Below are 27,913 nucleotides of genomic sequence, written 5' to 3'. Positions count from 1 at the left end.
CTTGTCCTAATACTAAGAAACAGAGAATTACTCATGCATGAAATAACTTGCCAAGATAGACTATGAAGACTAAAATGTTTTAGTCTAATATTTTTTTAAAATTACAATTGATGCTGGATTTGTACAGTATATAAGGAATTAATCCAGTCCTACATGATTCAGTAACTTTGCAATGTATTTCAAAAATTGATATTTTGTACTGCAATATATTTTTATCTGCTTCTCTTTCCAAAATGTTACAAAGTAAACTGAAAGCACTAAACAAAATGAAGAGACTGATGCATGGTGTGAACAGAAAATCACGGCAATTCCTGCTTTACATTTTATTTTATACTGTAGCACTTTTCTGGACACTCCACTCAAAGCACTTTAGAGGTAATGGTGACTCCCCTCCACCATCACCAGTGTGCAGCATCCATCCAGTATCCTTGCCAGTACACTCAACACACATCAGCTATCAGTGGGGAGGAGAACAGGATTTTTAATGACCACTGAGAATCAGGACCTCAGTTTTACATCTCATCTGAAGGACAGCAGCTTTTTACAGTATCCTCTTCACGATCCTGGGACATTAGGAACCACACAGACCATGGGGTGAGTGCCACCTACTGGCCCCTCTAATATGTTTTCCAGCAGCAACCTTAGTTTTTCCCAGGAGTCTCCCATCCAAGTCCTGACCAGGTTCAGTGGGTTGCCAGTTGTGTGTTATGGGTGATATGGCTGCTGGCTGGCTAAAAAAAGCTTAAAAACTAGTCTATATATTAACTTAAAATGATGTCAGTATCCATGATCCGAGAAGTTATGCTTCTGATATAAAGTGATTCCTTCATTTTATATTAGAATCTGCAATTTTACAATATTTTTTTAATAATAATTTTACAAGAAGTTCACATCTAGCTCTTCAACATCTGTTTCTTAGCAACAGCCAATGACCTACAATAAAACATACCTTGTAAAATGTATACATTTTTCGAAGTATTAAACAAACCATTAATTATTTATGCAAAGTGCTGAAGATAAATGGCAGTGTTTTTCATTTTGTTAGCTGTCAACTGACTACAGTCTTCTATCGCTTGTGATTACCATAGCAAATGTTAATTATTTTAACATAATAAATTAGAAAATAAAACAATATAAAGTATGTTTAAAAATCCCAATTATTCCTTTTAAAAGGCTGTACAAAGAGGCTGGGAATGAAAATGTTCTTCACTTTTATTCCATGATTTTCTACAACCTTCACACCTCTGACAAACCAACTGCCTACTCTTTCATAATGAGCTATAGAAACTGGTAAAGAAACAGTCTGCAATGGTTATCTCATTGTGCCACCTGTCCCCATGCTAGGTCACCACAGACCTGCTTTGGTGTGACATACCTCTGAGTTCAGCCTTACAAGCATTCACATTTGCCTTATTCCTCAATTTGTGGTGTTTAAGCCATCACAGGGCTGGATGTGATATATATACTACAATAGTTCAGGTGGGTAGCTGCATCAGCATGCATAGGCTACAAAGGAACAAGTAATAGGTTTATTCCATGCTGAAAAGAGAAGAAAGAAAACACAGTGTTTCGGCCATGGAGCTTTCTCCAGGTGTGAAGAGCCACCCGAAGAAGGCTCCATGGCCGAAACGTTGTGTTTTCTTTCTTCTCTTTTCAGCATGGAATAAACCTATTACTTGTTCCTATATATACTACATATACCGTAGTACCAGTTAATGAGCTGTAATTTCAGTCTCTGAATATCTGACATGTCTCTGGCAAGCAAAATATACATTGTTTTGTATGTTTAATGCAGTTTTTTAATTAATTTCTGAAAGTCTTGTTTAGCGTGTTTAATAGCTGCCAACGTGTTCTCCTTGCAAGGAGTAACTTTCTGATATTTTTAATGAAAAATTAAAACTATCAAAGTGAACACATTTCCCTGTTTGACCCAGGATCTTCCTAGTGTAATGATAGTTCAAAATGTTCTTGTCAGATAGCTGATCATTTGTCAGTGCAAAAACTCTATCTCTTTCCAGCCTGAGAAGTACTTCTCACTACCTGGGTACCTTATTAAAAAACACATCCTATTGTATTTCCATCTAATTGTTTCAACTCTGTACAGCAGGCTAAGTTCTGTTTCCTCACCAAAAACAAAGCATCTCTTAGTTGTATCTATTCTCCTGTTTTACAACAGGCGCCTTTCTCTCTTTTTTGTACACTGATTTTCCTGCCCTTATAAAGACCAGATGTGCTTGACTTAACAGTGCAATATTTTAAAATACGATTTAAGACAGCAATCTTGTTTGTCTTCGTACAATTAATACAATTCAAACCATCTGTAAAATCAGATGTTTGAAATAAAAAAGAGCAAAGTTGTGAGCTGTCTGTATTCCTATAGTGATGTGAAACTTGAAAAACAAAACAAAAAATATAGAAACTACATTTCATGCTTCTGAGAAGCATGAAATAGTGGGTGCTTCACTAAATCTGTAGCATCATTTCCAAAATCTGATGATATGGTGATGAGCTAGACATGATGACATGATAGACAAGATATGAGAAAAGGGGAAAACAGTGAAATTGCTTGGAATTTCTGACTATGATCACTAGATGTCACTGTAACTCCTTAGTAAAATAATTCAAGCATACAACTTTTTTTTTTCCAATTCAAGTTTTCTGGTATTGTAGTTCACTTTAATTCACTAGATATTATATATATATGAATGTACACTCCACTGAATTTGTATTTACAATTAAATAAATTAATACATATATTTAATTTTATCTAAACTAGGATTATAGTTTAGAAAATGAATCCTTTTTAGTTAACACCCAAGTATCTGTACTGTACAGTATATCACAATATCTATATTTAGTATGTGTTACATGCAATTGGTTTCCTTGTAATCAGGATTTTAGAAACAGAATATTTTTTCTGCAAACATAAATTCTTAAAATATTAATCAGTAAAATCATAGGATTATCTTTAGTAGGGGTTCCGCAAAACAAACATTTTATGTCATATACAATAAATTTTCAATTAAGCTTCTTCCACACCCAAAGAAGGCCCCACAGCCGAAACGTTGTGTTTCTTTTCTTCTCTTTTCAGCTTGGAATAAACCTTTACCTGTTAATTATTGCAGTGTTTTGATTCTTCATTTTTGTGAACTTTGTTATTTTCTTTTTATTTTGACCCGCTCATATTGCTTTCAGTGTGTAGCATTCTATTTCATACTTTATTACTTTACTTACTTAATGTATTCAACCTTAACCTGTTGGTGGCTTGAAATAAATAATTAATAGCAAAGGCCTTGCGTAATTGTGAATTGATTCCTCTGAACTTGTTGGAAGAGGACTCCAACTTGTTCCACCTATACTGTCAGGACCTCTATTAATAATGAAAGAAACATCAGACATAACATCCTGAAACTCATTAAAATGTGCCTGAATATGTGGAGGATTTTTTAAAATTGTTTTGATAAAAGAAAATAAAAGAAGTCGGTCTTTTGAGGAAGAAACTTAATACATCACAATTTTTGACAGTGAGTTTTTGATGACATCAAAATGGAACATGGCCTCTGTGGAAAGTTATTTCGTGCAGTGAATTCTATCACTGGTAAAACTTGCTGAATATTTCACACGTGTCACATTTTATCCAGAACTACAGACTGTTCACTTCTTCAATTTACTTTTTAAGCTAAACAAGCATCCTTTCTCAAATGAACAGTAACTGTATAATTACCCCCTTTTTCCTTCATTGCACAGTTTAAATATTTAATTTATTATGTACTATTTTTAATTAGGGTAATGCTAATTAAGAGTTTAATTAAAATTGTTATAACAAAGTCCAGATGACTATATTGCATTATTGGGAATTCAAATGATACAAAATTGAAAACTCTATGAAATCCAATTTTTATCATGTTTTTCTCCTGGATTTACAAAATTAGAAAACTTAGGAAGAAGAACAATATATTAATTCACAGGGTGACCCAGTCCTTTCTCCCCTTTCTCCCTTTTAATTGTCATTTTGTTTTCTAAGGGGAGATGCGGGAAGCAAATTACTGATGTGATCAATTACAGCAATCAGTCCTACACATGACTATACTACACAAGGGTTATTTACAAATGTGAGAAACAGACTTTCTAACAACCATTTAATCATGTGGTACTGCAACTTATTTAAGCCATACATCATGTTGTTAATTTATAAGATAATTACAGTATGTGTGTTTCAGAAAGGATGGATGATATACTGTTTTGCAAATTATAAACTTTACAGTTTTAATTATTCTGTTTTCATTTTTTGCAAACAACTGAACTTGCTTATTTAAAAGATAAGTGAAGTGTTTGGTTAGGGCTTTGGTTTTTAGGTTGGAAGTTTGTGGGCTCAGATCAAGGGTGAGATGCTGTTCTTGTTACCCTATTCAAGGTGCATCTCTTACTTTGTTCCAGTATAAACCCTGCTGTATTTAATGGGTTGCCATTGTAAATTTGCTTGTTTGCTTTCAATTGATTTATCTGATTAAATAAAGCATTGAAATAAAGTATCCATATATGATATGGAAATTTAATCTCTAGATAAATACAATGTTTTATTACAAGATTGAGACCGTGTTGCTCTGCATTATTTCTGACAATCATTTAAACATAAAGCATAAAACATTAAAAGCTAAACAATTTCTAAAAAAACTGTGACTCCTCTGTAATTTCAGTCACAGGCCAATTTGCTTTTGTTTCTAAATATAACAATTGAAAAATACGTAGTAATATTTTAATTCCTAAGATTAGTTAAATCAAATTATCAAATTAGTAGTCCAGAACTGGTATTTAGTATCTGTGGCAACTTCCTTAAATATGAAAATAATAATTAAACTAATTATTTTTGGTCTCTTACTACATGCTTTCAAAACCTTATTTATAACAACTTTTTGATACAATAAGGACCCCCATACTATTATCAATAATAATAATAATAATAATACAGGGGAAGTTGAGCCTTGAGAATCAACTTTCAAGTATAAAGAAAACGCTCCTAGGGAGTGCCGTTTACCAGGATATCTCCTGCTCCCGATAAATGGTAAAATGTCTAAGTTCTCTACAATACAGGATATCGTCTTTATTTTTCTGTAAATGGAATCCACCGCATACATATTCTCTTTTTTTTCTGTGTGCTCTTAGAGACGTTAACCCTTTTCTGTTCTGCAGGTGAAATCTTAGCAATTTTTTTCATAAATGTCGCGTCTATTTACTAACAGCCCATGTGTATCTGAAGTGCATTGCATTTTCAAGATTATTTTATTCGGTAGAAGTTAACAATTAAGCCGATATGATTGTAATCGTCCTTCTTGCTCAGTCATTTCAACAAGCAGAAAATGCATTTTTTAACAAGACATTCTTCTACATAATATGTAACTTTTGCAACATGAAGCAATGGAGTACTCACTCTTTAGTTGCTTGTATATGTGGAGACAACGCTATGTTTATAAATCGCTTATAAATCTCTTTATGAATTAACGTTAAAAATTTGACGCAAGTTTATTTTACACGATGTAACACTAGCACTGTGACACAACAGCTCACTGTTACAGCTCTTTTTCTTTGTCTGGATTTGTTGATTGGTTGATGCTGTGATTGTATGCAAATCCACTCGGGACGTAGCCAGTTGGTGAGGTTAGAGCTAGTAGGCTCTGGTTCAGTGGTGCTAGACCCAGGAGAAGAGGTGAGACTGTCACAACCGGAGCTGTCCACTGAACTACTAGTGCTGAAGTCAGGAATCTATTTTGGTTTTAGCAAGCTACCGCTGTTAAAAAGGAATTGTCAGACCGATTAACTTCAGCTACAGTCACAGCGAATTAGAAGCACAGGATAACGGATTGAATCCAGCTCACCTTGAGATACCGTTATCTTGAAAGTATTTTGGAAATTATCTTGGAAGATTGTCGCTGGAATATTGCTTGGGATTGGACAATCAGGTAATTTTAATGCTTTTGTCTTTAAAATGGCATAAACAAAATCATGGACCTGTTCGATTTTATTATACCCCCTACCGAGTAAGGTGTATTTAAGTGAGAGGATATATAAAGCGCCACAAGACACATTTCTGCTGTTGTTTTTGTTCTTTAAAATTTTTAAAGAAAACTTGCTTTAACGTGCGACAGACGCAGTTGTCAAATTTGATCCTTCACGATCTGAAATGAAACACACGCAAAGCGTGCTTCATGCTACTAGAAATAATAAAAATATGATGTATTTTTTCTGAATTTAAATAGAACCAAACTTTACGTGGGTAATATTGAAATACATTTTTATATATTTTAGAATTTAGGTTGTCAGGTGTTCTGTTAAGGCTTTGTGAACACGGAATTGCCAGACACTTATCTCAACATATTTGAAAATTAAGAGATGATACTTTGTAATGGCGATATTAATTATATGAAAGAAACAAAAGTTTTGTGGTACAGTACGTCTTTTTAGCACTTGCCTGGAGTTTGCACCGTATTCGATATATTCTTTAACCAGTCCGATATTTGTACGTATAAAATAAATCAGCAGGCAAGGGTTTTAAACAGCGTCATTTAGATGCACACAGTACTTCATCTGTTTTTTTCTTCTTCTTGTGACTACACTACTCCCCGAGTGCCACGGCTAACGGTTATATTGCTTAATGTTTGCTTTTTATGATGCTGAGGATTTATGTTTCAGTTGAAGCCTACCTTCAGCTGAATATTTTTTTATACGTATTAGATGTTTTGAGGTTGTAAGGATGGGAGATAGTATAATGGTGAATTGAAATCTGTAACTCCGTGCATCCATCACCCTCGGTGCAGTCTTCTATTGCTTTGAGCGGTTTATTTTCCTGAAATTATATACAGTACGTACCTCCCTCCATCTTATTTACATCAGCTATACTCCTGTAGTTGGAGTGTGCTTACCCTCAAACCCTCTTCCCTCGCCCCACGCACTCCCTTAATCTCCTATTAACACGTTCAGACTGCAGTGTTGTCGTTCGTTATCTTCTGTGGGAAGCGTATCGATATTGAAATGCAGACATTTCCTTTATTACACGCTGAAAAAAAGTATAAGGCAATTACTCCATGTGACACCCTGAATAGGGCTTTCACTGTGGGGTGGAAATTAATCCTTGGCAGAATTTTATCCTGAAATTTTAATTATACGCAAATAAATGGAAGGATACATTCATGTATACTTCAATATGACTGTATATAGATCAGATACTCAAAGATGTATTACATGTATTAATACACCACTAATTTTGACATTTAAAACAATTATGTTTCGTTGAAATGAAAATTAAGAAAATAAGTTTTGAGCCATAAAATTATTTCACGTGAGCCATACAATTATTTCATAGCTCAGAAAGCAGTATTACACAAAGTCAAAGGTAAATACTGTACTGTATGTTGTAAAGAAAAAGCTTATAATTTCACTCATTTGTCTATGTTGTAAATAGAGTGCATATACTATCTTTGAATGCAAATTTTAACATAATCTGAACCTGAAGGCAACATGTTTACAACATGAAAATGTAGGCTTGTTTTTGTAATTTCACTTCTATACATAACAAAAACAAATTATATAAAGGGTTACTGCTAAGCAGCAGTTGAAGTTATTCTTAATGATTGGATAAAGTAGGGTGAAGTTCAGTGTTGATTTGCATTTGAATTGAATGAAACTGGAGTCCAGCAGGGCTTTAGATGTCAAAGAAATCTGATTATGGGACATTTTAACTCAAACTTTTTAGTTTGGAATATTTTAAAGTTCTGCCTTGTATCCCTGTCCAATTAAATTGTTTAGGAACTGGTATGTTTTTGCTTTTGTATACGATTTTTATAATGTTGGAACAGCATTAATTCATCTGAAGTGTTTAGATCATTATTGTTTTGAACTCAGAGTGATATTTCTGTTGAGAGAGCTAATGGCAATTGAATAGGAGCTGGTTTACATATAAAAGTGGCCTTTCTTTTTCAATGAGACTGAAAAGCACATTGTTGAGAGTCCTTAGTGGTATGCCAGAAATGTAGTATGACTAACTTTTTATCAGTTCAGAAGCATACTTTTACAAGTGGGAAGTAAAGCTCTACATTCTGATTTTGTTTTGTATGAAAAAATAGCCATTGAACACTTCTGATTTAAAACTCTGCAAAGTAAATATTCAGTGTTCTTAGTTTTGTCAGCAATAAAATAATCAGCGAGAAATTGGATTATTAAAATAAAGTATTGATGGCAAGTGATTGTGACAGTAGCTTCAATAGATCAAGATATCTTCATTTGAGAACAGATAGATTCAGCTGGCAAGAGTATCTCAAAATTTTATTTTTCAACATGAAAGGTCATGTTGCAAAAATCATGCTGTACACCATTGTAAAATAGAAAATCAAGCTAATGCAATATTATGCTCAAAGCCAATAAAGTTTAAAAGGTTTTGTTATAAAAGTTTTAAAGTTATTTTACAAAAAAATTAAAATCTTTTGTCAGAAGCAGAAAGAACTAATGTACAATTCCACAATAATTACTTAATAAACATAACTTTTAGATTATTCCTTCAGATCATTTTAAGCTTTAAAGCAGCAAAATACCTTCTATCATCTAATATATACAACTTTGCCTTTGTTACATAAAAAGTCCAAGTCGTGCAGCATTGTAAACCTTCACAAAAACATTTAAATTAATTAGATATAGTCAATGAAGCTTCACTCACAAATACAGGACAAGTATTATAGTTTTTTTTTGTATAAAAACACTTAGTGATTCTAGGGAACTCAATGTTCTGCGATGTTACATAAACCTGTTTTTAAACTTTGTATAGAATATTTGCAATTTTGTGAAAGTGTTTGTGGAACCTATTTGTTCTTAACATCAACAAATAAAAGAAAAAACACAATAGTCCCAGAAGGCATCATGAGACAATAATATAATCCTTGAAGAATTCATGTCCCTCATGTAAAGAAAAGGCAACTCTTCCACTAAAGCATTTTCTTTTCAGTAATATTTTGTGATCATTTTAGAAAACAATTATGTTCGGGTTAAATGATCCATTGAACTATTAATGTAATTTGTTAATATATTACTTAGGAGATTAAGAAAATAACAACTTAATAAAAGTTACAAAGAGGGGGTCATTTGGCCTATCCGTTTGGCCCATGTGGATGCTTGTAGCCAATTCAAGAGAAATCAAGAGATTTTCTCAAATCCAAGGTTTTCAGTTTGAAATGCACTTCCTTGTAGTTTCCATGTTTCATCTGGTTCGTCTTTCACTATTCATACTGATGAAAGATGCAAACATTATTTAAGAGGTCTTGCCAGCATGCAATACAGTTTTAAATTTGGCACTTTCAACTACATATCTAAGTATTCCATGTGCCGTTTTATTGCTTTCCCACCTTGTTTGGATGATTCAAATAAGGTATCAACATAGCAGCTTCATCACACAAAGTGAACAGAATCTTATACTGTGTTTACAGTATGTTTTGCATGATAAATTTGACTCTTTATTGATCTCCATTTCATCTATCATATGTTTACCAAGTTTTTAAAATAATTTTAAGCGTTTTTTAATTTCCTTTACATCATCTACAAAAGTAACTAACTTTCCTATTTGTGGACTAACTGTCCACACTATGGCAGAATCTAGATCATTGAAAGACATTAGGAATAGCAGTAGACTAATATACAGTACATTGCTGTTGTCCTCCACTAATTACATTTCTTCAATCTGAGCCTTTATTCTTCCGCTGAACCCACAGCTTTATGTCCATTAACCAGTTCTCAATCCAAAATATGTGGATCACCTGCCTAGTGCCTGCTTTTTGAGAACAGACTTTTGCTTCAGAAAATCAAAATATGTCATACTTTATACTCTTTTGTATACATTTCTGATATTGCTTGATTAAATAACAATCGAGGCCAAGGAAGGCCTATCTTTGATGGAACTGTGTTTACTACTCATAGAATTAGATATATTAGAAGACTTATTGGTACACAATTATTCGGTTTAGTTGTGTTGTCCTTTTTATGGGTGGGAACTACATTAGCAATTTTCCAGTCAATGGGTATTACCAATGTACTCAGTGACTACTGGAAGAGTTAACAGTCCATGAATAATATGTCTTCTGTCCTTAAGTAGAAAAACAGGCTCTATAAATCTATGTTTATCTATTGTGCCTCTACTACCTGTAGTATTTCTCATTAATCCCTAGTGTTATTATTTAATATACAGTAGAATTTTGTCTTTTTTACCTTGGTAATGCCTGAGTGCAATATACTGTATAACAAATTTAACTTTCCCTTTTTATCATTAAAAAGTTACACATTATTAATTCGGAGATTCATTATATCATCTCTTATTGTTCCATGGATGTTGTAATACTAAATATATTTTTTATTATTTTAACCACCACTGAAATATTCATTTCAATTGCTCTCATAAATTTTCTAAATTTGTTACTTGTGCTTGCAATTCAGTGTATTCCTTTGTATCCAGATCATTTTCATTAATAATTTTGCAATGTGCCTTCTTTCTTCTTCAGTTATTAATTGATTCATTAAACCATTTGAACCACTCTTTTCTTATACTTATACTTGACATTGACCTGTTCTGTGTTTGAAGCAGAACATTTCTAAACTGTTGCTATCTATTCTCTATTGATTCTAGAGCTATATTACCATATTCGGTTTCTCTTTGCTTCAGTGTTCAAGAAGTTGAAGTAGGTACAGTAGTTGTATCAGCATGCTTAGGCTGCAAAGGAACAACTAAAGGTTTATTCCATGCTGAAAAGAAAAGACACACCTGAAAAAAGGCTCCACAGCCAAAACATTGTGTCTCTTTTCTTTTCAGCATGGAATAAACCTTTAGTTGTTCCTTTACTTTGGTGTTTGCTTTTTTAAAATTCTAAACCATTTTGCTTTCAGAAATGTTAAACTGGACTTCAAACAGTACCAATGTTGTGAACCTGGTTTCAGTTCTGATCTGGGGTGCTTTCTATGTTATGCATATTGTGTCCAGTTTTGCATGGATTTCCTCTGGGTGTTCCAGTTTCCTCCCACAACAAAACTCTGGTTAGGTTAATTGGCAATTGGTTATCCTGGAAAGGACTGTTGTGCACAAACTGTAATCCCACCTTGTGCCTTATCCTTCCTGGTTGACTCACCCCTTAGAAAGAATTAGGGGCTTTCTGATAACAGAAGGAGGGATTGATACTACATTATAATTACTGTTCCCGGGTGGTTATCTCAACTTCTTTTTCTTTACACTGTCTCGATTTTTTGAAGAGACTAAACAAGTGCTGGCATGTCCTTTGAAAGGTACTCTGTAAAACAGCAGCTAAGCTAAGGAAGCTGTTAGTCATGTCTACCATTTCAGATCCTGTTGGGGTTTTTTTCCCCAATCAACATGAGTAAAATTAAAATCTCTTATAATAACCACTTTGTCTTTTACAAATACATCTCTGATTTTATTATATTATATTGTTTATAATTGTTTTTTGATTCTAGTTACATCGTAATTGCATGCTACTGCCATAACTTCCATTTCTATTACATTTTGTTCCCAATACTCTTGGCATTTAGGTACAGTATAAGCACTTAATTACTCAGTCTTTTGACATTTTGTTTTTTTCTTCAATTTTCTCTTTGTCTCCACTCCCTATGTGTCTTCCTTTGCACAATTTCTTTGGAGTCTTTGGTTGTTTAGAATTAATGCATCTTTTAAAGCATTTTCAGATGGATTGGATGGGTTAAATTTGTAGGTGCCTTTAAAATGAACACAATTAAGAAACAACTGGTATTTGAAATTGTAGTTTTAGTTTTTATTATGCTTTATTCTGACAAATTCCATTATAATTCCATTATAAAACATTCAATGTTAAAACTATACCTAACCAAAAGATCTAAAAATATGTTGTTGCTTTTATGTTGACCCTATAAATTAAAAGAGATTTTAGAGAAACCTGAGTTTTCTGGTTTCTATCAAGGAACTACGATACTGTAATAGCTAAAACGTACATGTTACAGTATCTAAATGCTACCAGAAATAACTATTTTCATAGTTTTAATGAATTTCTGATGGACACTGTGATACATGGTAATACATGCGAGCACTATTAAGGCTATAAGGCTGAATAGGGCCTCAGTTCAGACTTTCTTTATAAAATAGTACGGTATTGAAATGTTATATCATTTAATTATATTGTGTTATTACTCTGATACCATAGGTGTATTAACATTTATTAATAATGCATGGTGTACTATTCTTCCTAATTCATAGCACTGATCTAGATTTTTTTTATTGTAAACTAGTCAGGTTAGCTGATGATACCAAAACAAGATTAGCAGAAACTATAGAAGCACATGAATACAAAATGTTTAATGAATACAAATGACTTGGCCAACACAAATTAATGCTTTCATTTTTGCTGACTTTGCACAGGCTAACTTATCTAACTTTACTGCACCTCACTGTGACACACATCTCAGTTTGTTTTATCAAGGATTGTATATACAAATCCCGATAAACACCTAACAAAGTGAAAAAGAAGGAGACACAATAATTTCAACAGTTTTCTCGTTAAATTAAAATCATTCAAACATTTAAATGGTTGGCAGTGAACAAATGGGGAGTTAGGGTTAGGGAACATTTTAAACAAAGTATCAGATGTCTTAAACCCAGGTTAATTAAAATAAAAAAGTAAGAGTATTTTAGATTCCTTGCCGTATTTCACAGTGTGTAGACAGAAAATTTCTGCATAAAGGAATTGAATAGATTGAGTTAAAAGAAAAGTTTTGCTTTGGATACCTAGTTCTGAACTGGATTACTGAATTATACATGTATTTGTATTCATTTTATAACACCTTACCGATTTTATTTTTGAAAATGAAATAGAAAGGTACTTTCATTTGCTCAGTGGTTTATAGGACTGAATCATACAATTTACAATTTACAGTAGCCTGTTCCCTATTAAGTTGAAGGTCAGTCCTTTCTACTTTAAAGAGTAGGAAAGGTTAACTTTAACGGTCAAAGGTTCAACAAATGATATGATTCTGAGTATTAAGCTTCCCAAGGGGCTTGGAAACAGTAACAAAACGAACCTTTAACAGGGATGGGGCAGGGGTACAAAACGTCTTCTGGTTGCTGATTCTGAATTTGAAAACTAAAACACTGACATTGATCATTCTTAATGGTCTACTGAAGCATGGCATTTTAATGAATACAGGTTGTAAATTACCAAAGAAAGCTGATACAATCTTGCTGCATCTGCCACAGTATTTTGCTTTGTATTTGAGGTACATCATCAAAATATGAGAAGCAATACGCCATTAAAATACATCCAAAATGCAACTCCTCAGCCCTCTTTCCATAAAAGGAGACATGGCAACTGAATATCTATTCAAGTACTCATTTTAAAAATCTGTTTTGTACAAGTATCTATTGTAAAAAAAATATCTAACATCAAATGTAGAAGGAAACATGTAAATCTAAATAAAAGATACATCACAGCGCACATGCACATATTGGAATTAAATTAACAATTAATATGTAATTATTAAATGTACAGTATGTACTTATTGGCAGTATCATTAACTGAAGTAGTTATATATGCTTTTTATTCACTTCCTAAAACTGTACAATCAATGACATTTAGTGCTGTAGTTTGCAGATTTAGATGCAGAATACATAGTGATGGGTAGGCTCAAAGATTGAAGGGTATCATTACTGTCAGGCCTACCAAAGGAGTCAAGGGCTAGCTGACACTAGAAACAATAGAAGTTCATGTAATTTCTACAAGGTACCATATCTATCGTCCTCCACTGACATCATACTGATACAGTAGAGTTTCTAATGTAATTGATTAGCGGCTCCAGCATACCACGTATTTTAGCAGAAATGATTTTATCCAGTGGGGATTTATTATAAGATGCACTGTGGCATCATAATAATACCATAATAAACATCATTGTTTGTACTTCAGTCCAGAGGACTGGAATACATCATGAATGCTGGCTGCTGTTACCTGCATGTGACCACTAGACAGGATTTTTCTCCACTGAGTTCTTGCAGTCCTTCCTATCACCATTTTATTTTTAATATATTGTACAGTATGTCATAGTGCATTTAGAAGATTGGGATCTCAAAAGACAAATGTTTAAAATACAGAATGCAAGGATCACAAAATATTTTGTGAATTCACCTCTTTGAATTGTTGGCTACTAATTATTGAACATCAGCAGCCTTAGCAGATTTTTTTAGGATGTTTCTTTGTTATTGATTATTATCTTGGCTCCTGTTGCTTAATTTTAAACAATATTTGTAACATTAAATACAATTGTCGATGTATGCCACAGTTTGTATGAGAACTCATATGCTTTGCACACTACACCAGAGAAAGTGTTATTAAACAGTGATGGGCATACCTTGCACTTTCTGGGAACATTTGGACCTGTGTGACTCATTGCTTTGACTTTGCCCTTAGTCTGACAAGTGATTGATAATGAGATTCAGAATTTAATCACCAAAAAACTAAAATCTAAAGCTGTATGACTGTATTGAAAAACAATATTTTCCTATTTCATGCTTTAATTAAGGGGTTTCCAACTCTACTTCTAGAAAGCCCCAGTACATTAGATTTTATAGGTCACCATTAAACTGACACATGGAATGATTTCATGTAATCAATTAAGCAGGTAATTTTTAAAATAGTTAATATAGGTAATTTAGGGATCATTTGGGACCAACCTTAATACCATACAGCCTGCAAGGATCTGAACTCTCATAATTAAAAAGATTACTTGCTTAATTGATTAATAACTCTCAGTTTTTTCCAACCTCAAGAAACAGATGACCTATAAGACTAACTGGATTGGATCCCTCCAGGACCAGAGTTGGAGACTCCTGCTCTAATTGAAAAATTAAATTGTTATTCATTCCTATGTGCTGTTGCTGTATATCCTTGCAATAGATGAGTTGAAAGCAAAATAATGAAAGCAAAAGACAGTTGAGATTTCTTTTTTTAAATAATAGAAGCAGAGCTCTTGTGCTGAATGGGGACCAGAAACAGCTTTGGGTTCTGTGTACTTTCATATGTACCCAGATGAAAATCCTTAATTTAGCCACACCCCATCTTTAGGGGAACATAGACAGTTTTTCAACTTTAGTCAAAAAGCATAGCTTTGAAGGAAACTGCCAAAGGAACATGAATCCCTGCAGTGAAAATGGTCGTTTATACCTAGATTACCACACTTATAGTTTTTCCACTCTAATAGAAAAAGTAGATGTTATGGGTTCTCAATATATCCATTTAGAAGCACAAAGGTCCATGCATAATACATATTTTTATGGTATAAAAAATTACTATCCATTCAAAAAATAGAATAATGCATAAGTTTTACTTACACTTTATAGCACTTACTTCCCAGGAAATATTATTTCATTTTAATGTGAGATATGAATTTAGTCAGAATATGAAGGCAGCTTTCAAAACATCAACTAACTCTGGCTAGGGATCCTGTGAAAAGAAGCCAGTTTTATAGAAGGCAGCAGCTAATTATACAGCTGAAAATAAAAAAAATGGGATTTGCAGAGTCAAAGAGACCTGTCTGGAAAGTTGAAAAAGCGTATCTCTAAAATAAAATAAATATGATATAGTACTCGGTCTTTGATAAAAAGTCTTCACACATAGATTGTATGATATATATATAATAAAAATATTACAAACAAGAGGAGGCCATTCAGTTTATCTAGCCCAATTGGTAGTTTTTAGGATCTGATCCAGTCATTTCTTGATAGAAGCCACAGTATTGACTTCAATAGCATGGCTGGACAACTTGTTCTTTACTCCCAAACCTTACTGGGTAAAGAAGTGCCTCACGTTCTTGATTTTAAATATGCATTTATGTAGAATTAACTTGAATTCTCTGGTTTGTGTTCTTTTGGGTTGACTTTGTTAATTCCCTTGTATGTTTTGGTACTAGTATCAGGGCACCTCATAATCTTCTCTGTTCAAGACTAAAAAGATGCAGTTCCTCAGCTTGTCAGTGTAGGACATTTGTTTAGCCCCAGAAGGTATCTGGTTGCTCTAATCTAGACTAGTTCCAGAGTAGCAATATATTTTCTATAGCGTGTTGACCATAAAATTGAGTACAATATTCTAAATGAGACCTTACTAGTGACTTACACAATTTTAACAAAACATTCTTGATTAAGGGTGGCACGGTGGTGCTGTGGTTAGTATTGCTGTCTCGCAGTGTTGGGGCCCTGGGTTCTGTTCTGAACCTAGGGTGTTATCTTTGTGGAGGTTGTATGTTCTCTCTGTATTCATAGAGGTTTACACCAGATGCTCTGCTTTCCTCCCACTGATCCCTCCCGCTGCCACAGGGATCTGTACTAGAATCTGGTGTCCTAGTACAGATCCCTGTTGCACTCATTTAATTGCATCATATCAGTTTAGGTCTAGACCCTTACGTAAATGCAGAGATTTATGGGGGGTGTCATTTGCTTTTATTGGAGGAAACACAGAAGCAACTGTAAAAATGGAAAGTACAGCATAATCAAAAAATAAAAAAACTTAATTCTTCAATATTGTACAGTACTGCAGGTGACCTAAGTAGTAGAAAAGTTTACATTATACACGTTCTAAATCCAAATTCAAATTAGACCTAAATTTATACATTCAAAAATATCTCCAAAAAATTGTTTTGTGTAGATCATTAGTACGGTCACGTCAAAGCAATGACGTACATCCAAATTCTTAGCGGAAAGTGCAAGATATACCTGTCTCTTTTTAATAACTCTTACTTTCGGTATGGTGTGCAGAACCTATGAATTCTCATACAAATTATGATTAACATTGACAATTTTAAGTAACAAAAGTAAAAACGTTCAAACCTTAGTACAAAAGGTTTTACAACTGATGTGTTAAAGATCCACTCACCTCACTTTCATTCTTCAAAATAATATATACTGTATATAAGCTGTATGCCAGCAGAATCTAGGGAATTTTAGGGAAATCTGTGACAGAGGGATCTCAGTCACCGTCCGCAGACAGTACAGTACACGACACCCATTATCCAACTTAAGTTACACACGTTCATGCATACTTTCCTGTCGGCTAGCTAGCTCATGAGGGTGCACACTCGGGGCTTGGCTAGCAGTTTCCTATTTCATACACGCAAAACATTACTACATCTTATTTCAAAATCGGTTCCTGTTACCTGTAGAGACACAAACACAAACTCTGTAGGTCTATCGTTGTTTCTGGTTTTTTGTACTTGGCTGTGTGAGAGCGCTCTGTTTGTCTTTTCCGTGTTGCAGTCTGACTTCCAGGTATGGTGGCCTTATTGGTCCAAACCCGATACCCGTTTTCATCTTGGCTTTGTAGTGTCAATGCTGCGTGGTGCATGCGCACATCTTCCAGTAAATGAAGTACCATTTTTACAGGTGGTTAAAAATAAGTAAAATGTTGTATTCAGGGTTGGTATTTTTTTTGTACATTCTGTATACACTATTGTTTAAAAGAATGAAGGAATTGCTATGTTTGGAAATTGGTTTATCCTAGGGGGAAATGCAGCTCAATAATTACGTAACAGTGGTACAGTCCGAGGGAGCAGGGCTATACGATACCTGTTTAGGAGGGGGAAAGAGATCTAACAGGAGCCAGCAGCCATGTCACCCTGCAACTTACAACTTACAACTGGCAACCCAATGAAGCAAAGCAGGTGTGAGCCTGGTCAGTACCTGGATGAGAGACCTCCTGGGAAAAACTAAGGTTGCTGCTGGAAAAGGTGTTAGTGAGGCCAGCAGGGGGCGCTCACCCTGCGGTCCATGTGGGTCCTAATGCCCCAGTATAGTGACGGGGACACTATACTCTAAACAAGTGCCGTCTTTCGGATGAGACGTAAAACCAAGGTCCTGACTCTCTGTGGTCATTAAAAATCCCAGGGTGTTTCTCGAAAAGAGTAGGGGTGTAACCCTGGCGTCCTGGCCAAATTTCCCATGCCTCCTAATAATCCCCCTCTATGAATTGGCTTCATTACTTTGTTCTCCATCACTTTTGCACCTAAGTGCAATTGCAGCTGAGCCATCATTCTGTTTTAAAAGGACTCACTTGGGCACCCCTCCTGCCCTCCCTGTGACACCATCAATATAAAATGCCACATGGAGAAATCTGAATCTATTTCCAAAACAATATTCTGAATAATTCTAATTTAGAATATAAATATAGCTTACAATTTGGATGCAGTTACCTAAGGTTATAAGCAGTTATTATGGCATAGCATTATGCAACATACCGTACTGTTTTCTAGATTAGATATTTTAGTTGTCAGTCATTTTATTCCAATAAACTCAGATTAAACTAATGCTGTATGTAAAAATGTCTTTAATGGTAATTATACGGGGAAATTCACCAAATGGATCTACTTCATGTATAACAGACAATTGTAATTTAAATGTTAATTCCTGCTATGTGTATTTACATTTTTAGATGTTTTGCCATTATAAAATGGTGGTTTATGATTTTTGCTTGTACATTTTCCAGCTTGCACCAGGAGGTCTTGCATCTCTAACATGTTTGTTCATTAAGATAGATAGATAGGGAAATTGATGACTTAAAATCTTGTTTTTTATCTTCACTGAGATTTCATTTCCCCATTCATTGAGGCTGTAGATTTACCATCACTGTGTTATAATATCATTTAACTATTATTGATTTATTTTTTATCATTAGGGTAAAAATAAGATTTTTTTTACCTACTGTTAGTCATAATCTGAAGTAGAAAGGAACAGATGCAGAGGAGCTTAGTAGAAACAATCAGGCTGTGTAGCAGCAGCCCGTAGATTCAAAACAATGTATTAACTAACTCCTGCCAAGGACTAGTCTCTAAAATATTGAGGATTGGACATTAGTCCTCTGAGAATAGCTGCTTAATTGCTGGAAGACGGGTCATGCTCTGTAACATTCTGAACCAATGGACAAAAGCTTATACATAGAACTTAGAATTAAAAATCAAAGGTCAAGATCAACTGTAATGTTGATGTCATCCAAATTTTTTAGGTGATGTTTGTGATCTTGTGACTGTTACGTTAGTGCTGAAAGTTAATCATTTGCCATGATTGTCTTTATAAATTAAATGCTCAGCAGTGTAATAGCTATCCATTATTTTGTACCACCTTCAAACTTTATATTTTACCACTTCCTTTTTTAAAATAGACAGACAGATGTTATTAGAAATGTGTTGTTTCTTATGTTGTATCAGCATTTGCAATGATATCAAAGGGAAACTTTTTGTTGCAGGGAACAATCTTGTGATTTTGCACACACACCAATCATAACTAACTTATGATATGATATACTAAAAAAACTACAGATTCAAACCCTGCTCTATGCAAAAGTTTTCTTCAGGGAGTCACACTGGCCATTGTTAAAAAGACCTAGCCAGCTAATTACAAATAGTCACATAAATTATGAATAGTATACAACCAAAGTCAATAATGTTATGTGATCTCCAATAATATGGAGACGGAAAGTGTTAGCTGTAATTAAGTTTCAGATTTACAGCTCCAAAGTCTGAGATTCATGGCCAGAGTGAGACTTTTTCTTTCCGCATTCCAAAGTAGGGGTTAAGAGTAGGAAAGCTTGTAAATTGTTTGAGTTTCCTTGTTATGTTTCACCCTCCAAACCTTTGAGAGCTTCTAAAGCAGTGCAAGTGCTAATTTAAGGGAATTTCTGTTTTTTCTCCCCAGTGTGGAATATTTAAAATATTTTAAACTGTGGACAATAGATATTATACCAAGCCAATTCTTTTTAATTGGAACTGGAAACATTTGCTATAACATTTGTAGCATAAGTGCAAAATTTCTGAAAATCCAGTTTACCTTTCATTTTGAATCTAGATGTCTCTACATTAAGATGGCCTAACATTGTTTTAGTACAAATGAGCATTTATATTTTTACATTTTTTTGTTATTTTATTTCTTCTACAACTGAAAGGTTAAAATTAGCTTTAATTGAATAAATGTCAGTTTGCAATCAGAAATGTTATCATTCAAAACCATTTTGGTGGAAAAATGAAATGGAAAGTGTAAAATTAATTATAATATTTTACTTAATTCCAAAAACTTAAAACCTTAGGTCATGTGAGTAAGATTACCTCCTGATTTACTGTAATTCCTGTATTTTTGTATTTACATCTCAGAAGTTTACTGGGTGTAAAATATAGTATATCCTACTGTATGTGTTAATTTGAATTGGATTGAGTGTAGTTTAATTTGGATTATTTTCTACCTTCCGTAGGTAGACCTACAAATTCAGATTTTAATGTCTGTTTATTGTATGGAAATGAATGTAATTCTTTAACACCTATACTGCCTATAAAAATAACATACAACAAATAAACAAGCTAATTCTGTTGGATCAGGAAATCCAAATACAATACCAAAAACAAACTTAAAACCAATATCACTAAATCCTGAAATGCTTACCTCAGTGCTAGAAGCATTAGGAAAACATATAAGAACTTCAGGCTGCTGAAGTAAAAGGTAACTATAACATTACTGTATAAGACAAACTGAAACATAGCTGCTGTAGCTGTAGCTGTGTGAAGGTGAGGGTGATTGATATAAATTAATGGGTACACATTTTTCTTTCAGAATGAAAAGCTGGACAGAAGTGTTTTTGATGAAAAGGTTCAGCACAATACAGTTTTCACTTCCTCAACAGCAATACCCTGTAAGCCTGCAACAGAAAAAAAGATAGAGACATGAATCAAGAGAGTAGAGACTTTTTAGAATTTCTGTGAATTGAACTGTAAAATAAAAATTCTAATTTACAAACTTAAAATTCATAGAAATCCAATGGTAAAGTATGCACATGGATTGGAAACTAGTTAATAAACAGGAAACGGCAAATAAACGTAACTGGAATACTGGCTCAACTACTAAGTGGGAAGATATAAGCAGTGGTGTATTGCAAGGCCCATTTTAATCCCATTGCTCTTCCTGATCTGAAGCCATTATTTAGATTCTGATAAAATTAGGGAATTAGTTACATTTGTAAATAGTGCAAAGCTAGAATGGTTGAGAGTGAAAAGGCAAGGGAATTACAAAAACTAGGCAGTTGGGTGGCACAATGGTGCAAAGGTTAGCATTGCTGCGTCTCTGCTCTGGGGACCATATTTCAATTCCTGGGGTGCTACTCCTGTGTAGAGTATGACACAGTCCAAAGACATGCTGGCAGGTTAGTGGGCTTCTGGGAAAACTGTCCCTGCTGTGACTGTGTATGTGTTCATGTCTATGTGGTTGCCCGGTGATGGAGTGGCATCCCATTTCAGGTGCGTACTGTCTTGCACCTGTTTTTTTTTTGCAGAGTTAGGCTTTGGCTTCCCAATGATCCTGAATTGGATAAAGTGGTTAAAAAGTGGATGGATGGATAATTTGGGCAGGTACTTAAAAATTGTAATATAATGTTGATTAAGCGAAGCATGATTCATGCAGGCAATTGGAACATGTATTGTTCACATCACATGAGTGATTTTGAGCTGCAGCAAACTGCATAAAAGGGATCTCGATGTTCTTGTGGATTCTTCTATACCCTTAACGAGGCAATGTGGAAAAACATGAAAAAAACAAACAGAATGCTTGGGTACATAGCAAAATGTGTGGAACAGAGAACAAGGGATGTCATGGTCAAGTGTACAATACATTAGAAAGACCAAATTTAGAAAACTGTGGTCAATGTTAGTCCCTATACCACAAAAATACTATATACTATATATAGTATCTAGAAAAGATTCAATGAAGAGCAACAAAAATAAGTAGTGGTCTCAGGGGATTGTCATATCCTGATAGGTTAAAAGCACTAAATCTCTTTTGTCTAGAACAAAGGAGGTTGAGAAGAGACTTTATCTAATTGTATAAAACCCCAAGGGAACAGATGGGGTCTACACACAGCACTAGTTCAAACTTTAAATCAAGACAACACTGGGTCACATTGAAAACTAAAAGAATTAATTTAGGATAGAGAATAGGAACATTTATTTAAACAAATTATTTAAATTATTTGCTATTTAAACAAAGTGCTGTGGGTATCTGGAACAGACCTGAAAAATGTCCATGCCAGAGCACAGTGTCTCATTGGCACAGAGTTCATCCTGGATACCACAGTGTTTAATGGATTGAGAGATTGTGACTCCCTTCCACTGAAGGGAGGTTGCTTCATCACAAGCTTACTCAAGGGTAGAGCAGTGGTGTCTACAGGAGGGACCTAAACCCCACATCAGGTCATTTGAGTTCATATGCTTGTCAATTAATATGTTATTACCAGTCACAAATAACATTACAAGCTTAGATCTACAGTATGTAATGTTAATTGTATGAAAGTTTTTATGCAATTATTGTTACTGTATATACTGTACTGCATAATTCAGGTGGGTAGCTGCATCAGCATGCGTAGTCTGCAAAGGAACAAGTAATAGGTTAATTCTATGCTGAAAAGAGAAAACACAACGTTTCGGCTATGAAGCCTTCTTCGGGTGTGAGCCCTCAGTGAAAGTGTTAAAAATAGTAGAAGGATTGGGGATCATGCAAAAATGCATTGTAAGTATAAATTATTGGATACATAATTTAAAAACTGAACTGAATTAGGCATGGATGAAGACTTAAATGTATCTGTTTTTTGTGGCTTTGATTACAACAATTAACCATGATTAGCTCTAAGCACTTGTTAATTGTGTAGTTTGGAAAGTTATTTGTGATTGATAATTAGTAAGGGCTGATTAATGAAGTGATGCCTGTTTTATATTTAGGCCTATAAAATAGAGTTGGTTTGTGATTTTCTTGTCTGAGCTTTCTTATCAGACTAATGACTCTGTGTTACAGTGTGCTTTATTAGATGAGCATGAATCTATTTTTTTGTATTGTAAGAGGGGTACATTTCTTGTTTGAATCACATTCTCCCAAAAGTAGTGAGGAATGACCTACCATCCTCTTAAAGTATCTGCAGCAGTTTTCCTTGCCTTCCTTGTTATTCAGGTGGTTGAATAACATTTTGCATTTATTTTTCTACTACACTATCAAACAAGGAAAATTGAGTGAATGGCCTCCTCTCATTTACAATATTTCTTGTTATGCTTTTAATCGATTTGCTTAAAGAGTGGAGAGGTAAGAATTATGTTAAATTAGAACACATTCAAGTGTACGTCACGGGTATTAATGCTATGCATCATTAGTAAAATAATTGTTTATCTTAATTATTTGCCTTCAGTAAGGTGATCTTTTGATCACTGATAATAAAAAGCAAGTAATTTCTTATAAAAAAGATACTGTAAGAAGACATGTTTTAAATCCACCCTGCAGTGGAAATTGCCTGATTCTAAACCTGACAGTGGTTTTAAGGTTCCCTGTGTGCTTCTTGTGTTAACCCAGTGGAAAGCTACCATCAAGTAGAATTTCTCAGAGATTGGACTGAAAACATTTTCCTCAGGACTGGATTGTCTTTCTAAGCATAAAAGATTTTCCTGTCTATGTTTTTAATGCAAATCTCATTTATATTTCAATTTCATCTTATAGTTTATGTCCTGGGTTTTTGTTTTGTAGTACTGGGTCACCAGTTTATACGAATATACTGTATAAAGAGCCCTGAATTTTGCATGCTGTGTATAGTAACCCAACCTTTCTGTTGTGCTATTTTGGAGAAGAAAAGCTGCTACTAGCAGCAATGTTTGCAAGAGAACTTTGCAGAATACTAATTGCAATAGTAATGGGGAAACCATGGAACAATGGATAAAGCTTTTCACCCACTATTAAAAAGCAGTTTTCAGGTCTTCAATGGACATCACTAGTCTTGAGAAAGATAACTTTAATTCAATTCAGCTTTATTTGTCATTATATTTACACAGGTGCAGGGTATAATGAAAAGTGTTTCTCATTAGTCTCAGGCGCAGTATTTATACAGTATACTGTAGAACATCAGACAAGACAATAGACAGAAAATACAATAACAGTGTAAACAACAGTATGGTACCAGTGCGACAGTACCTATATCTGTTAAACTGTGCAAAAGTACAGTCCTATACAGAGCAAAACAGTGCAAAATAATATGGCGAATAGTGCAAAATAATACCGTGATTATCAAATAGTAACTACAATCATGTACAGTTTTAAGTTCAAGTTCGGCTTACATTCAATTGTCGAAGGTATGGTGTACATAGTGGTATAATACTACAGTCGTTGTGGGTACAGGAAGAAGTGAGGAGAGATCATAGTCTGGTGGGTGGGAGTGGAGGGGGGGGTCACCAGCTTGATGGCTCTGGGGAAGAAGCTATTTCAGAGTCTTGTTGTGTGCAACTGGAACATCCAGAACCTTCTACCAAATGGTAGGGGGACAAACAAGTTGTGACTGGGGTGAGTGGGGTTAGTCATAATTTTGGTGGCTTTTTTCAAACACCTGGTGTTGTAGATTTCCTGCATGGATGGTAAGGCACTGCTGATGATGTGTTGGGCAGTTTTGACCACCTGCTGCAGGGTCTTGCGGTCGGATGCGGTGCTGTTGCCTTACCAGACTGTGATGCAGCTGGTCAGGATGCTCTCCACCGTACATCTGTAGAAGTTGGTGAGGATCAGTGGATGCAGGTGTATTTTCTAATCTATTTATATACAACAGAATAACATTGAAAATGGGTGAGATCTTGAAATTAATACATAATATTGTCGTAGGATATCACATCAGACCCAGTACTGTATGAATTAGAGGAGTAAATTCAACATGGTTAACATGTTTTGTTTTGCTTGTCATCTTTTTACTTTTTTCTTCATATTTGCAGGATTTTTTGATTGGCTATTATGTATTTTGTATATTGTATATTCCAATAATCATCTGTTGTATTTTAATATATTTCTGCATACAGTATATATTTTGATATATGCTCTCTTAAATTAGTTTTCTGGGGTGGTTGTTTCTGAATAAGATGTTTTATACATTTTTGACAAGATAAAAACCAAAGGTATGGTTGCCTGTTTCATAGCATCTTCAGATTATTGTTCTCAAGGTTTTTTTAACCTAAATACCCTAATTAGGATTATTTTTCCTGACACACCAAAGCCATCAAGTAAATATACTTACTGTATAAGACAAAAGGAAAAAAAAAGGAAATGCTAAGAAATGCTAACTGTTCTAAAATGCAAAAGAAAACTCAAATAATCATTTTTGCATTTGATGCAGAACACTACAATGTACTTAAATATACTGTAAACGTGTTATTGATGTTCAAAGCAATTATTTCTAAAATAAGTTAAACTGTTCCATACCTCATGAGAAAGACTAAATATATCAATTTTGCTGAGAATCATTTTATTCAATGAACTAAATATACTATAGATAGGTTTAATTTCTATATTAATAAATTGGTAATATAATTGCTTTTTTCAAAGGTAGCATTTAAATCTAATTTGAATTTATTCTCCAGAAAAAAAAAATCCCTAGTGTATTTTACCCTAGATTCAGACAAAATGAAAACTCTAAGAATAGAAGTAATTTCTTCTTCAAAAAAATCAGAGATTTAAGATTTTTCTTTAAACAATTTCAGCCCATAGCTGTACAGTGTTAGTACAGTATGTATGAAAAAAAATGTAAGAAATAGGGGTTATTATTTTATGGGTAACAACATACTTAAACATGTGGTTAGGGTCACCAATACTAGAGTTTGAGTTTTGCACTGTAATCCTGAACAGTTTGGGTTATTATATGATCAAAGCTCAAGGTCTGTAAACAAACTATTAATTCTACTTAGTCCATCATGATCTCTAAGAGAGGCTTATCTATGCCTAACTCAGTGGTGATCTGTCCAAATTATGAACTATATTTATTGAAAAGTGGTGACCAGCTTACTCCCTGTTCAAGATAGAAAGACCCAGGATACCACTTACAGTATGTAAATAGACATATTTCATCAGCTCGAGTATTAGTTCATAACTATACCTTAAAACACCATTTTAAGTGTGAGTATTAATTGTGTTTATTTGGAAAGTGTCACGCCCCACACTCTCCCTCGCAAACGCAGTTCCATTCCTGTCACGCCCCACACTCTCCCTCACAAATGCCGTTGCATTACCAAACCCACTGTTTCACAATCACATCCCTAATTGAACCCATCACATTCCCACATACACCAGATTCCACAAATTCTCACTCCCAAACCAATTATCCTACCACATCCCTTTCCTTTCTGTATTTAAGGTTCCCTCTCACTCCAACCCTTGCTCACTATTGAGAAGCCTCTTGCAGTATTCTCCTGTGTGTGTTTCCAAACCTTTTGACTGATCTCCTGTTACTAACTCTTTGCTCCTGCTTTTTGACCTCGCCTTTCGGGTTTTGTCTTTGGATTTGTTTTTTAGATATCTCTCGTTACCGGACCCTTTGCCTCCCTTTTCAACCTAGCCTCTGGATCTTGTCTTTTGGATTGTCCCTTTGCTACTCTGTGTTCTGTGAGATTCACGGTCACGCACAAGCATCCTCCTATTCTACCGATAGGTTCCCTGACAGAAAGGGGAAGTTAGTGCAGTAGACATGAAACATTCATGCTTTGTTGAAGACCAGTTTTCAAGATTCTGTAGCTTAACTAGGCTGTCCTTTTTTAGGGGTCCTCAGTTCTAGGACTCAGTGGTGATATTACAGTATAATTCCTGTGAATAGTTAAATTGGCTCATGTACAGTAAGTGTTTATTGGACTGTTCAGTTCTTGGAAAGAGTAAGGATGCCTTTGCATTCCCATATTCCTGTATTAACTTTGCAGTTTTAAAACATTATATAGTAACTAATTGTATTATTTTTCTGTTTTTGCTCTTAATAGTAGATGGTTTTGAATGATTACTGCTTGCAATGATCTTTTTCTTAATTATTATTATGCTGTATGCATATTCATAGCCTCTGTGTGGTACTGTAGGTGGAAACTGCCCCTAGGGCTGAATTAATTTTCAAAACAGAGAAATTGTTGGGTTTTTTTTTTGCCAAAAGCTGAAGTGAATTTAACTAGGCCTTTCTATTAAGGTATTTTAAAAATGTCATGTATCATTCTGGGTATTCAGTTTTAACTGTATCTTCACAGCAACCCCTATCCCCACCCTGTAGCAGTAGATTAACCAGACTTGACCTTGATTTTGACCTTTGTCATCATTTAGAATGAATTATCTTGGGAAAGTACACTGAGGATAAGTATAATTCAGTTACAGTGTCTTCAGAAGGATCCTGGGATAGCCCTTCTTACTGTTTGATTATCTCTTGGTTGGAACACATTATTTTCATATTTTTTCTAAATGCTAAGAATATTTAGTAGATGTGTAAAAACATGTATTCATTAAAAATGAAAGGCATAAGTCTGTAATTTTGCTAAGTCCATTATTTTGGTGTACTTTAAATGTATTCATAGTTCAGTGCATGTCTCTTCATGAAAAATGTGGTTTGTCTTGGGAATTTTAATAATTCAGATGTATTAATATAACTATGTATGGTTTTAGAGAACAAATGGAGAAGACAGTTAAACATATACTGTACAGTATAAACTAAAATGGCCGATTATTTTTCTTTTCTTCAAATATAAGATGGAAATTATTCAATTTTGTGGACTATTGAGAGGAGAAATATGTTAAATGTGAGAATTTGTGTATCAGTTCAGAAAAAAATAACCTATGTACTGTATGCATGAATAAATCTCAAAATAGCTTGGTAATTGCAAGATCATTATTTTTGGTTCCCAAAAAAAAGTTCTCACTAAGTGCTTTCAGCCTGCCAAGTTTCATGTTTCAGCATGCTGTCATGTTGAGTTGTACGAGCGTGAAAATGTCCAATCTGCGAAAAAAAAAGAATCTAGTATATTCATAAGTTATGCATTTTCATGAAAATTATCTAAGGAAATTCTCTATAATGTA

The 27,913-nt window shown here is 34.2% G+C and overlaps 1 protein-coding gene across 2 annotated transcripts in view; it reads left to right on the top strand.

Annotated features, from left to right (window-relative positions):
* Positions 1-5,649: 5,649 nt before the first annotated feature.
* Positions 5,650-27,913, top strand: part of fstl5 (follistatin-like 5) — a 282,078-nt gene continuing 259,814 nt past the window's right edge. The window contains exon 1 of one of the 2 annotated variants that reach the window (XM_088911811.1): positions 5,650-5,957. The gene's annotated coding sequence lies outside the window, so the exon portion shown is untranslated. The remainder of the gene's footprint in view (positions 5,958-27,913) is intronic. The other variant, XM_088911820.1, reaches the window with a different exon arrangement.

This window comes from Atractosteus spatula, chromosome 1 (assembly GCF_055471065.1).
Source record: "Atractosteus spatula isolate fAtrSpa1 chromosome 1, fAtrSpa1.hap1, whole genome shotgun sequence".
Classification (NCBI taxonomy): domain Eukaryota; kingdom Metazoa; phylum Chordata; class Actinopteri; order Semionotiformes; family Lepisosteidae; genus Atractosteus; species Atractosteus spatula.
Note: the sequence above shows the minus strand (reverse complement) of the source record. Positions and strands in the feature narration are given on the sequence as shown.